Below are 10,000 nucleotides of genomic sequence, written 5' to 3' on the forward strand. Positions count from 1 at the left end.
AACTGTTTCTTCCAGGCAAAAGAATATCTCTCCACTCACCCCCCTTTAGTGTTCGGTAGGTACATTAGACAGATTTTTATTTATGTATTTTTATTTTTTATTTTGAAAAACATGAAATTACAATTTTCATTCAACATAAGCATTGCTCAAAGCTTGCATTTAAACCAAAATCAGACAAAACAAATGACTAACAACTGTTATTAAATAGCAGTTGTTAAGGAGTAGTTAGTATATCAAATTAATGTATCTTGTAGTGTAGCCTGGACATGCATAAGCTAAGCCCACATGTAGTCAGTTTGCATTAAAAGGAAGTACCTTCAAATTCTTACAGCCATTTTATCAAATGAAGCAGCAGTCTATGTCTTTACAACACTGGGGTGGGTACTGTAAGAGTGAAACTGTATGAAGGCATAAATAAATTTTTGGAAAGCCGAATTCAGTAAAAACATAAAAGAAGATCCTCCAACCATGTTTAGGGTAGGAACAGCTTGCATGCATCAAGTTTAAAGTACTTAAATGTCTGACACAGTCATAAATAAAAAACAAAAAAAATGTTCTAGCTTATTCTGCTGATTTACACAGTATTATTCTCTGTGAAACACTGCTGCAAGTATTAACAACTTCTAATTGGATCCACTACAAAATGCATGATGCCAGTAGAACAAGGACATGATTTTTTTGTGTTGGTAAAGGTTTCTATGTCATTCAATGCAGTCTTTGTCTCCAAAAGATAACAATATACTGACAACCCCTGTGAAGGAAGCTCAGTTTCCTATTCACCTGTAGAGTCAGTATTCACAATTACTGCTTACTTTCAGAATTTCTGATCAGAGTATCAGTAACTATTTTCATTCCTTGAAGGCGTAAGCCGAGGTACCGAAGACATCAGTAAAGAACTTTACAATTTTTTTCTGGTGTGGTGCCGTGTGTTTCTTTGGATATTTTGGGACTATTGTGTGCTTTTGCTATCAGTAACTATTTCCCAGTGCTTATCATGGGCTTGCGTTATTTGTTATCTATTACATACCATAGGAATGGAAACCTGCATATTGTAGATAAGTTAGAGGTTACAAGCCAATTTCACTTTTGAGGACGAGACTCAAACCTTGTACCTTGTGACTATAAGATAAACATATACTATAATAAGCTATTTCTTCCAACTACAGAAACTGTTTCCATTGTACTACGTTTTGTGAAGGGTAAGAATTAATAAGCTATTGGGACTCCTCACTCCATTCACTTTCATTGCCAGTCTAATGCTATAAAACAGAAGAACTGACATTAGAATGTATAGCAGTTATCTCAGAGGATAAATGTTATAAAAGCTGTTAACAGGCTGCTTCATGCGATCTAGAGTTTGATTCTCGCAGCCTTCATTTACCTAATATATGACCTATGACCTTAAGGATGTCATTTAACGACACAGTGCTTTGGGACAAATGGGAAATTTAACTAGGCACTCTCTATGATTTACTGGACTGCATGCCTAGTAAATATCTATGAACTCTAAATCTCAGACACATCTGTGATCCTAGTGTGTATCTTGTGTATGATTTTCTTGGCTGAAAAATCATACAATGTGAAAATTCAGTAAGACAAATTTCTTCAGAAAGGATCTCAAAACTTTAAAAACAAATGCCAAAGAAAGAAAGTAAGAAAGAATTATGTCATGCCTTGTTACACATTAAAATGTATGAATCATTTTCAAGAGAGGAAGAATACACTCTGGGATGAGAAAGTATTATGCTTAAATGTGGCTGTCCTCTAATTCATCCAGGCATGCAGATAACAGGTGAGGCCAGAATCTACTAGTTGTAGAGGCAATGTCTAAGCTGTAGACGCAATGTCTAAATAGTAGGCAACTCATATGGGGGAAGAAAGAGAATTCCAGATCTTTTATGAAAAAAAAGCAGGAAGTGACTTTCAGTAAACTGAGTAAGTTACAAGGAATGTCAGATATAAGAGCATGCCATGAAACGTATATCACCGAATATACTGCATGACTTTTGAAGGATTGTACTGAGTTTAGTATAGAGGAGAGCAAGCCAGTTAAAAGTGGCAAGCACTTCTCAGTGTTGTGTCCACCTCATAAACCAGAACTAGTACTGCAGCAACTAAACTAATCACACAAAAATCGGTCTCTGCAGTAAGATGGTTTACTGTGTGATATGCGGCTTTGGATCCATTCAAATATTTCAGATAGGAACTTCACAAACATCAGTTTGCTCCATTTGTTCCACCAAATCACACGCACAGAAGCACACTAAGTAAAGGTGATTTATAACAAACACAATAGCTTCACTGGCCTGAGTTACTGTAGTTTAATAAAACCCCCACACCTGAAAGAATGAGGGCAAATCACTGACATAATTGGAAAGACAAACCATTCTCACACTGCCATCTGTAATTGTAGGCACAGTGGACTACAAACAGTGTGTTAAAATCAGACAGTGCTCTAATAACAAACTATGCCATAGTCATCATGACATAAAACAAGCAAACCCAAAATGTGCATTCAGATTGTTAATGTGCCATTTAAATGTCAATGTAGGCAAGAAGGAAAGTGAGTAATCAACCACAGTTAAACAATGCATTATTAACTTTTTTGCCATTTTCAACTCCCAACACCCTCAAAAACCAAAAAGAATAAATAATTGACTTGCTATTTGAAAGTATTTACAAGATCATCTGTGTGGCAAAGAATTACCGCTTGCATGATGGTATACAAAGTTCTTCAAAATTCTGATCCTATTCAGTTGTGCACTCATTTCAGCATTACCAATGGCTTAAGTGAACCTACTCATTGGCCATTTAGTGCGGTGTCATAATTTTCTATCGGACTGTATCACTGAAAATAAGTGAAATCAGCATCTGTCTGTTGACATAATAGTTAAGGTGTTTTACCTCACAGACACTAGGTACATGGTTCGAGTCTCATTTCTGAAAGGGGAACTTGCTAGGCTTAAAATGGCCTACAACAGCAGTTATCCTAGTACTAAGCTAAACCTGTGAACTGCCCCATTAACAGCTGTAACAGGGAGTACAAGATAAATGTTCTTCTTTCAATGAGTATTACTGTGGGAATAAAAATCAGGCACCATGTATACAGAAAATAAAAAATACTGAAATGTATTCCCAAAACTATGTCAGTATTACACTTTTATACGACTTCCTAAAAATTACATTGTCTCATCTATAATCAGTCTGTTATAATTAAATATGTTTGCTGTAACAAATCAGCTGTAAAGTGTTACTAAGAACAGAGGAAACAGTCTTGAATAAATATTAAAGTCACATAGCAAATAAAATATAGAGATTTCTGCCCATATGTTGTCTTTGGTTTCAACTAGGGAAGTACTTTGTCCCTTCTTGTAAAACACAGCTAAAAATGTTGCATTCATTAAAAGAAACATTGGATCATCGATGTCTAAGACCCCTTACAATAATTAGTCTCCCAACTGATTGCACAATATAAGCCTTGTTTTGCTTCCAAAATGAATGTCTTATGGCTGGAGAAAAGATTTTAAGTAGAAATCATTAGTTGCACTGTTGAGTGGACAGCAAAATGAGGAATCCTCTGCCAGTCAAGACGGCAGCCTCAGTTCAGCGCTAATCCTCATCTTTAGATATATTTGCTCCAATTAAAGCTTGGAAGCAGGTCCCTGGAGCCAGAGTTACTGATACAATATCCCAAATGCCTCAAGCAAAGAGCCTGTTTTTTCACACTGCTCTGCTGCAAGGGATGGGGGAAGGGTTCTGTTAAAGAATAGCACTGTGATGTGAAACAACAACATCCAATCATCTTTATACAAGTGCCGACATTATACAAGACATACTCAAAAATTCTGGCTAATTCTCAAGCAGCCAAGCCTTAAGGCACATTTACATATTAAAAGACCTGAATGCCTGAAGCTTGGAACTCCTCCTTGTTTAATTGGTGCCATCCACAAAGTAGGTAAATTAGTCAAGAATTTATACCAGATTTCCCACTGACGAGAACAATAACGTTGTGAGCACTGATTTTAAAGCCCAGTGCATCTGATAACCCAAGAATGCTGTTAACAGTCTCAGCACTGAAGTAACCTTAAAAAAAAAGAAAAAAGGAAGTTTATATATATATATATATATATATATATATATATATATATATATATATATATATATATCAATGCAGGCTTATTTACTTTTCTTAGATGAATGTTAGTTGCTACTTTGGAGCACACATAAAGAGTTTCTAAGACCTGAAAGTTAAGTGAATTTGCAAATGATAGTAGTGAATTTAGATAACCTGCATTCCATGTTAATACAATTAGATAAACATGTAGACGTGATAAAATAAGCACACTAGTATCAGGAAATGGAGATGTGGTAAGTCATATAACATTTGTTTCATTTTAAATTTTAAATGAATTTCTGTGATGGAATTTTCCGAATTAAATAATGCAGGCAGAACAAGCTCTTGCAAATCATTCTATATATCATTAGAATGGGCATTTAAATAATCAAGTAATGCTATAAGAATTATTGAATAATGAGTACTAATGCAAATGTAGGTATTAGGTAAAGTCACAAAGCATCTAGCAAAACACAAGGAAGGAATATTACTTTTGCAAATCACTATACAATATATTATTGTCATTACTGGTTGACACATCTCAAAATAAAGTAAGAGCATTTATTTTCAATAAATGATTGTGCATGAACTAGTATGAGAGGCAGAGTACTAATCCATCTCACACAAGTTATCACTTTGCTTTCCTTTAGCATGTCTATTAGGTCTCTTTCAAGTAGATAGGACATGCTAACATATCACACTATGCATGGTATTCTAGTTTATTTGAATCAAGCTATCAAACAGGAATTACATGAACTTTAGTACACTGATCACAATAGGCCATTTACAGGAACAGCCAGGACGAGGATATTCACAAAAAATATATATTATTAACAAGAGTAGAAAAACAAATGTGATTTTTTTTAACTAGAAGTATCTTTATTGAGAACAGAGGGTCAAGCTATACAGAATAACCCGGTACCTTTTAGGTCCCAAGTAGCAGATTATCATCTGAGTACTTTGGTTGCATTTTAATATGGCACTCTAGCACAGTTACTTATGGCAGTCAACTGCTGATATGATTTGGCCTGCTATGCACCATCTCCAAATCCATACTGTGTGATCCTGAGCAAGTTTGGCACTTAGTGCAGAGAATTACACATCTGAGCTGTTAACCTGTTTTCTGTAATTTAGGGCCCAGGGTTTGAGTCCATAAACCTCCACCTCCATTTCAGTAATGTGTGATTCTGAGCAAGTTACTCGGTGCTCTTGGGTAAAGGACACTTGTGTCCAGTCAGTTGGTGGCTTGGTATTGCTGCAGCACATCTCCTGATTCCCTGGGGTGCTTCTCTCTGCTGTCTGTCCTCTCATGTTATTCCATTGTTTGCATGGAACTTTAATGGGATCCCCGATTCCTTTCACAAGTGTGAGTTGTGCTTATTCTTTCCTTGTTTATAAGGCCATTTGCTAATGTTTCTGGTTCCTTCTTAAAAAAGACATACAGCCACTAGCCGATGCTAAATTAGCCCTAAATGTTTCTAAAAGAGTGCACCCATGACCAGCTGCTGTCCCATTTAGTGTTTGTTCCTGCCTTATTCTCTGTGCTTTTTGAAATAGGCTCCACCTCCCTACAACCCCGAAATGGAAAAAGCAGGTACGAAAAACAGAAAAGAGCATGAATAATAAGCAAGAATAAATATGAATGAAAAGTGTTAACATGTAGTAAGCAATGGGCACTGCTTAGCTACACTATAAATGATCTATATGTATATATATATATATATATATATATATATATATATATATATACACACACACACACACACACACACACACACACACACACACACACACACACACACACACACACACATACAACACATATAAATATCAATTACATTATACTGAGAGCCCTGAATGCTCAGCTGCCGTTTCTGTAAAATCTCAGTCTATAGAAATGCTGCTGAAGGCATATATGTATTACTTTGCCTCTCATGTATTCTATATGAAACAGTCAGCAGTACATATATTAGCAGTGCAACATGCCTTCTTTGCTCTTAGCAGTGTATTCTGAGATAAATAACCATTTCAAAAAAAGGTGTACTTACACAAATGTCCACTGTCATAAAATGCATTGAAGGTCTCTGGCAGAGAAAATCAAGCCTGTCGAATTTATAAAATTCACAGAAACAAAAAAGGTAGATAAAGACTAAACATTATTGCTAATGTGATGGATTATAAAAATACAGGAACCCATTTATAAAGTGCACACATTGCAGTTCCTTACAACACATCAGAATATGTGTTGTTATGCATTTTTTCAGTACTTCAATTTACATTATGCCACCAAAGCTCAGCTGTACATACTCAGGCATATTCATCTATTTTGAATGTTTCCAAATTAAGGTTTTTCACAAAGAGCTTAACGGAAAATGCCAACATAGAGTTCATGTAAGGCTTATAAATAAACCATGAACATATCTCAATCTGCTACTGCTTCTGCAAAATCTTTCAGCCTTAAAGTTAAATAGTAAAGTAATATCATGTTTGAAATAGTTCACTTCATGTCACTTGGTACAAACAAGGTTAAACTTTGGAAACACCGTTGTTGTGGTTGTTTCTGCTGCCCATACAACTTGAGTGCTTGGTGCAATTAAGTTATAATTAAATCTTAATCTCTGCACACTGCAGCATATAAGTCTTCTGAGCTAATATACCATGCCAGCTTTTTTTTTTTGTAATTTCTAAATAAAAACATCTATATCCAGAATGTCCATCCACTGGCTAATAAATAAATAATATTTATGCCTAATTCCTTTTCTCAGTACAAAAGGAAAGCACAATTTAAATTGTTGTAGTTCAGTGTTACTCAAACACTTTAAACACTGAAAGGTTCATTGCTAATAACAGCAATTGGAGATGTTATGCCATTCAACCGGGGATAACAAGTTAAAAAAATGATTGAAAATGAGTTAAAAAAATGATTGAGAACTTCACTCCTATGTAAAAGATGGGGACCATACAATCTTGCAAAACTTTTATTATTTATTTATTTATTTATTTGCATTTGTTGACGGGGAGTGTCCGACTGGACGTAGGTCCATTTTCAGCGGAGGTCCGGGGAGAAAAGCTCCACAGTTAAAATAAACAGACAGTAGTTACATTGGATTACATAACGATTAACAATTTACATAGCAATTACTTACAGCATATTTACAGATGAAGAACATAGTACATCAGCAGACAACTAGAATCTTTATCTGTGAAGTACATAACAGACATTAACAAATGTTACAATAAGAAGTTCCTGCTGTATAATAAGTACTAGGCTTATGTGCATCTGAGCTTGCTATAATCAAGGTAGTTAGTGGGGTGGAAAGAAAGGTAGTGGTTGGATGGGGTGGGTGATATTAGAGTGGGAGTTGCAAGGTTTTATTATCTTGTTTTTCACCTAAAACATGAAGACATTCAACAGAAATGAGCACTGGCTACTGGAACATGAATTTAGGATTTTTTTATTTTTTGTAAGCCGTTGCAAACTTTGTCAAGATAGTCATTCAGATGCACTAAAATACATAGTAGGTGCTTTGTAATTTGCTGTGCTTTCCAATTCCTCATGGATAAAATATTCCTGCTGTTCTGGCTGAAAACCCAACTCTTGACCCATGATACCACTGCACACATAAGTACGTCTGTACGAAACCCTATGCTTTACAAAGCTTTAAAATGCAGTCTTTTCCTTCACACTGTATTTTTTTTCGCTGCAAATATATTTTGACACATCACCACAAAACCAGGTTCTCTACGCATTTCTTAATTCCTTATAACGTTAGCATTTTTTCTGCTACAGAATGCATTTTCAAAGGCTTTCCTCCATACTTTTGACTGGTATAAAACTAATATTTCACCCATGTACTAGAACCTTTACCGTGGCAACTTTTGGAAGTTTGGCATTACAAACTTTACATTTGATATGCAGCATGCTGTGTCCTTATTATCTCATCACGTGTCAGTATTACTTTAACAATATGAACAATAAAGGTGGATAAACCACAGTCTACCAGTAACCAAAAAAATCCACCAAGAACCCAGGCTGCCAACTCCAGAAAGGAAAGCAGAAATTAAATACCCAGTACTAAAATCTTCACAACTTAAAACTCATTAAAAACAAGGATAACTTCTTCACTCTGCTATTTCTAGTTTGCATGTCTCAGTGCTTGTTTATAGCATGTACAAATACACAGGATGTAAACTCTGACAATGAGTCAGTTATAGAATATACACTTCAACACTTAAGTGAGCACATTTTAATACATCAGTTAATAACATTCTAAATCCCATGTATGTAAATTCTTAAGTCATGTATTTACAGCCATTTATATGAAAATCTCTCAAGTCACTGAACAATTTTGTTGCCCATTTGTTTAATGTGGAATTCATTTTCCTAGCTAAAGACCTATCATGAGTCTTAGGATTCTGGAGTATGCAATGATCTTGTGGTCACTTAACAATACTACAAACCAACTGTATACAGTAAACACTTTAGCAGTACTTTTGCCAGTCTGTTGTAAGTATCTTTAAATGTTAAAAACTGACAGAATCTGGTTCCAGATGTTATACATTAGGCATTTCATCTTTGTCTTGCTGCTATGCCTTCTATAAACTTGGCACAGATTATATGACTACCTGGTCCACTTTTCCCACTGCTTTTCTTAGGAAATCATAAACCTACCCTCTCGTTACTCTAGGTCTCAAATGCTCCGATTGCATGTTCCTAAGAATTTCTTCTCCATCTATGTCTACCTCAAAGACTGCATCTTGTAGGAAGTATTTGACATCTTCTGACATACAGGACACTACTTCCTTGTACTTGGCATGCTTTGGAAATGTTTGAAAACCTCTATATGCCCGCAGTCATATCTTGTCCAGATAACATGGAACTTGGAATCATAACCTCCCTCCCTCATTAGTGGTTAACAACATGTGTCACCCTTCCTTATCTGCATTCACTGACATCTTTATGGGAATACATCCTTTTCAGATGACCTGCTACTGATGGCTAATGAAATTAAATGCCCTTCTCATTTGTTCTGCTTATGATGCCTAGTTTGATTACTGCCATTATCACACCTGTTATTCCTGGACACTGATATCTGGACAGCTTTAAGGCACTGTAAAAGTGATCATTACAAAGTTTCTTTGCCATTTAGCTATTACTACAGTAAGCTGTGGTTGCCTCTGCTATCTGGTACTTTTTCAGAAACAAGCCTGCTGATTAAGAAAAGTCCTTTGTCACTGTTGTTTTATTTCTTTTACACAAAAGAGCAAATATCATGTTTTTCTGTTTTATTTGTAATAGTTCACTATTCTGTATTATAGCTTCCAAAATTCACTAGTCAAACTACAAGGGTCAGGCATTTTAATCATGTTGACATCACACCATGAGATGTGTATTTATTTTTACTGTTTATTTATGTTTAATGTTTTTCTTGGCAGGGTAGCTCAACAGGCACTGATCATCCACCGCTCCCCCGTGTTACTGAAAAGAACAGTAAAACACACTTCACCTGCAAATTTCAGAAAACTAGTACATAAATGAAGATAACAGCTAATACAGAAAGAGCATGCTGTGAATAGGCTGCATGCACATAAAGTGTATTTTAAATAAAGGAACTGCTTCACAGTAGGTATTTTCTCAGTGAAACATTCAAGCTCATATAATGGTACAAAAGGTGGAAGCTCTGTCTTTTACTAATCAGTTCCTATGTCACAAGTGTGCAGTCACTTAACACTACAAGTCACAATAAAGTGCATTTCTCCTGCATTAGACATTCTGGCCATTAGCTTTTTAAATCGTTTACAGTGACCACTGTATACTTTACTTACATACCTGTAAGTATATTTTCTACATGTGGTTGCATTAAACAACATATTGACCGGGTACTT

General features: G+C 35.5%; 1 protein-coding gene across 2 annotated transcripts in view; it reads right to left on the reverse strand.

Annotated features, from left to right (window-relative positions):
* EFNB2 (ephrin B2) overlaps positions 1–10,000 on the reverse strand; it is a 77,957-nt gene that overhangs the window by 36,660 nt on the left and 31,297 nt on the right. The window lies entirely within an intron of this gene.

The sequence above is a fragment of the Protopterus annectens genome, chromosome 5.part0, assembly GCF_019279795.1.
Source record: "Protopterus annectens isolate FY-2018-M chromosome 5.part0, PAN1.0, whole genome shotgun sequence".
NCBI classification, from domain to species: Eukaryota; Metazoa; Chordata; order Ceratodontiformes; family Protopteridae; genus Protopterus; species Protopterus annectens.